General features: G+C 38.8%; 3 non-coding genes across 3 annotated transcripts; 1 reads left to right on the top strand and 2 right to left on the bottom strand.

Annotated features, from left to right (window-relative positions):
* Window positions 1–1384: 1384 nt before the first annotated feature.
* TRNAK-UUU (transfer RNA lysine (anticodon UUU)) lies at window positions 1385–1456 on the bottom strand. The gene has a single exon. It is a non-coding gene; the product is annotated as a tRNA-Lys (tRNA).
* Window positions 1457–2081: 625 nt separating this feature from the next.
* On the bottom strand, window positions 2082–2168 carry TRNAK-UUU (transfer RNA lysine (anticodon UUU)). The gene has a single exon. It is a non-coding gene; the product is annotated as a tRNA-Lys (tRNA).
* Window positions 2169–3248: 1080 nt separating this feature from the next.
* TRNAH-GUG (transfer RNA histidin (anticodon GUG)) lies at window positions 3249–3320 on the top strand. The gene has a single exon. It is a non-coding gene; the product is annotated as a tRNA-His (tRNA).
* The last annotated feature ends 1120 nt before the right edge of the window (window positions 3321–4440 follow it).

Here is a 4440-nt window from a genome sequence, read left to right on the forward strand (position 1 = left end):
AATACCAATAGTCACATTTGCTTTTTCTAGCTATGAACCATGAACAAACTATTCCTAGACTTAGATACCAATAGTCACATTTGCTTTTTCTAGCTATGAACCATGAACAAACGGGTGAAGCAAAAAGAAATTTTTTTGTTTATCCTTAATCATGAAAGTGGTGAATGATTGCTAAACATCCAAGTGGTTGTAGTTTAGTGGTGAGAATTCCCGTGGTGGCCATGGAGACCTGGACTCAAGTCCAAGCAGCCACATCTGCCTTTTTTAGTTACAAACTATTGAAACATATTAACATAACTTAAAACCAGTTCACAACTCAACCCTCTATTTTTCTCCTTGGATTAGACACATGCTTTCTAATGATTAGTTGTAGATTAGGAAGAATGATGGGTGAAGTTTAGTGGTGAGAATTCTAAGTGTGGTTGTGATGACCTGGGCTCAAATCCTAATAGCCACACACACATAACATGGTTTTGATTTAAGCTACAAAACACAAGAATGACATTCGTAATGGTATGGACCACTTCAATCCTAATCCGCTAAATATCGAAGTGGTTGTAGTTTAGTGGTGAGAATAACATGTTGTTGTGATCATGGAGACCTCGGCTTGAATCCATGCACCAACATTTGATTGTATCTTACAGTCTTTCAAATGATTAGTTGTAGATTATGAAGAATGATGAGCAACATATCGAAATGTCTATAGTATAGTTTAGTGGTGAGAACTCCACGTTGTGGCCATAGAGACTTAGGCTCGAATTCAACCCTAATCCGCTAAATATCGAAGTGGTTGTAGTTTAGTGGTGAGAATAACATGTTGTTGTGATCATGGAGACCTCGGCTTGAATCCATGCACCAACATTTGATTGTATCTTACAGTCTTTCAAATGATTAGTTGTAGATTATGAAGAATGATGAGCAACATATCGAAATGTCTATAGTATAGTTTAGTGGTGAGAACTCCACGTTGTGGCCATAGAGACTTAGGCTCGAATTCGAGCAGCCACATTTGACATTCGTAAGTAAGACGTTTTTAATCGTCATCCAGTATTGTCCTTGTTCCATCTCGAAGTATTGTATTGATGTATGATATGAAAATTATAATGTGGGAATATCCAGGGGTTTGCTAACTTACCCTTAATCATGAACAATCAAAATAAGGTCAACGAGCCCCTTGGTGGTAAGAATTATAGGGTTTGCTAGCTTATCTTAACCATATCCGTCAAGATGGGCACTGTTTGGTGCCCAGTTAACATGCATGTTTATGGACCATGTTGCAACATACGGGATATATGAACGTTATATTCCCCTCCCTTTCCAAAGTTAAGGGATGCATAGTTACCCTGTCGAGAGTCAAATAAGTATCTTCTTACTGGGTATGTTGCGCCATCTGTGGGGGTCAAACCCACGACCACGTGGTTAAAAGCCACACGCTCTACTACTGAGCTAAGATGGCTTGTCACAGCAACGGTAGCACATGTTATCCCCACTTGTTAAAGAGATATGAAAGAGTGAGTATTTGCTTATTGGTATGTTATAAAGACTAGTCATTGAGTTTTTTTGCAGCTATTTATAATTTATAACTTGCCATTTGTGGGCATAGAACCGCTTTGTCACATATGGAAGCACATGTTGTCCCCACGTGCAAGAGAGAGTTAAAACTAGGTATGGTTGCACCATCTCGCTTTGTCACATATGGAAGCACATGTTGTCCCCACGTGCAAGAGAGAATTAAAACTAGGTATGGTTGCACCATCTCGCTGTCACATATGTTGTCCCCACGTGTAAGAGAGAGTTAAAACTAGGTATGGTTGCACCCCACAACTAGGTATGGTTGCAGCACCCCATCTGTGGGGATTGAACCCACGACCACATGGTCAAGCCACATACTCTGCCACTGAGGTAAGATGACTTGTCACAACTATGGTAGTACATGTTCCCACTTGTTAGGGGGAGTTATTTGAGGCAAAAAAAAAAAAATGACGGTGAGAGTAGATATCAAGCCTTCACAAAAAAAAAAAAAGAGTATTTACGAAGACTAGTCTCATTGAGTTGTTTGGAAGCTATTTATATAATTTAAGCGCCATCTGTGGGGATCGAACCCACGGGGATCAAACCCACGACCACGTGGTTAAAAGCCACGCGCTCTACCACTGAGCTAAGATGGCTTGTCACAACAATGGTAGCACATGTTATCGTCACATGTTAGAGACAGTTATTTTAGGATGAAAAAATGTGATGATGAGAGTAAATCGTCGTGTCTCGAGATAAGGAGTCATTAAGTTCTTTTGCAAAAACCCACGACTATGTGGTTAAAAGTCACACGCTCTACCATTGAGCTAAGACGGAGACAATTCTCAAATAAAGAGTCATTGGGTTCTTTTCAGCTATGGTAGTACATGTTGTGCCCACTTGTTAGAAAGAGTTCGTGGAGGCAGGAAAAAAGTGATGATAAGTAAACCTTGTGTCTTGCTAGGTTAAGGAGGCAGGAAAAAAGTGATGATGAGTAAACCGTGAGTCTTGCTAGGTTAAGGATGTGATAAAGGGCTACAAATGAGTTGAGATTACTGGGTACATTTATGATGTGATGAAGGGCTACAAATGAGTTGAGGTTACTGGGTATATTTATATACTCTATGTCGTACCCATATTTTTATTAGATTGGTATATATTGATATGTCTTCAAGACTATTCTCGAGATAAAGAGTCATTGGGTCCTTTGTATCTATTTAATTTATAGCCGCATTTGTAGGGATCAAACCCGCAACCATGTGGTTAAAAGTCACACGCTTTATCACTGAGCTAAGATGACTTGTCACAACCATGTATGTAAGTCAGAGCATTGATTGAGTCAAAGGATAAAATTTTAGGGTACTGGATCAAAAGATCTAGAGAAAGACTATTGATAGGATCTTAACGATACGTGATGAGTCAATCGCTCGGTTGTATCTGAAGGAAGCTTTCGTTTACAAATACAACCAAATGTCAACCAATATCATCTACTTTTTTTAGCTACAAACGGGCAAATTTGAAGTTTGTTGGTTTATCCTTAGTCATGAAAGTGATGAATGTCGGTTAAATATCCAAGTGGTTGTAGTTTAGTGGTGAGAATTCCACGTTGTGGCCGTGGAGACTTGGGCTCGAATCCCAACAGCCACATCTACCTTTTATAGCTATCAACGAGCAAATTTGAAGTTTGTTGGTTTATCCTTAATCATGAAAGTGATGAATGTTGGCTAAATATCCAAGTGGCTGTAGTTTAGTGGTGAGAATTCCACGTTGTGGCCGTGGAGACCTGGGCTCGAATCCCAGCAGCCACATCTACCTTTTATAAGCTACCAACGAGCAAATTTGAAGTTTGTTGGTTTATCCTTAATCATGAAAGGGATTAATGTCCACTAAATATCCAAGTGGTTGTAGTTTAGTGGTGAGAATTCCACATCCGTTGTGGTCGTGGAAACCTGGGCTCGAATCCCAGCAGTCAATCACTCAGAACCTATTACAACTCCATTTTTAAGGTTTTAATCTGGGCTCGAATCCCAGCAGTCAATCACTCAGAACCTATTACAACTCCATTTTTAAGGTTTTAAATCTCAAACCATGACTAAAAGAACAAGGGAATAATAGACAAGACAAACAAAAATAAAAAAAAAAAAGTAAAAATTTCACGAGTTAAAATCATACAACATCATTCTTGAAATAAAAATCCAAAATAAAAAATACAAAACAGACTTTGTTCACGTTAGTTTACAAACCAAAAACGGGAATGGCATACACAATAGTACAACAACCCATGAAAATATTGGCTAAACTGATGCCCTCGGTTGACATCCCTATGTAAAAGCACGGCTCCTCAACACTCTCCCACCTCGACCGTAACCTGTGACCACTTGAAAAAAAATATGGGTGAGTATAAAAATACCCAGTAAGCAACAATATCACGGTGTTAATCATGTTTCGTTTCTACATGTAATAGAAATACTCACATTTACATATCTACTTATGTATTCTCAAGTCATTTTCGAGACCGATTTACAGAATCGCAACTTTAGCCTTGACTTGTTTCTATATGCAATAGAAATACTTTGCTTTAAGATAACTACGTGTGTAATCCTAAGTCTCTCTTTAGGATAGAATTGAGGTGTCAGCAATGACTCATTTCTACATGCAATAAAAGAGCTAATTATCTCTGTGGTGTCAAGCCCTTACTTAGGACTAGTTTACGAAATCGAGACATCAACCTTGATCCGTCCCTCACACAAATAGTAACTCAAATTTCTTGGGAGGTTTTTGTTACATTGTTCTTATTACCAATAACCCTATAAGGCATTCCAAATCAACCTTGCTGAGGAGGCTTACTAGGTTCTTAGGACGTTTAGACGCTTTAAATATGACAATCGTTTTTAGGACGTTCGGGACTAACATCATAGGGCTATCCCA

This window comes from Cucurbita pepo, chromosome 9 (assembly GCF_057944985.1).
Source record: "Cucurbita pepo subsp. pepo isolate OVF chromosome 9, ASM5794498v1, whole genome shotgun sequence".
Lineage (NCBI taxonomy): Eukaryota > Viridiplantae > Streptophyta > Magnoliopsida > Cucurbitales > Cucurbitaceae > Cucurbita > Cucurbita pepo.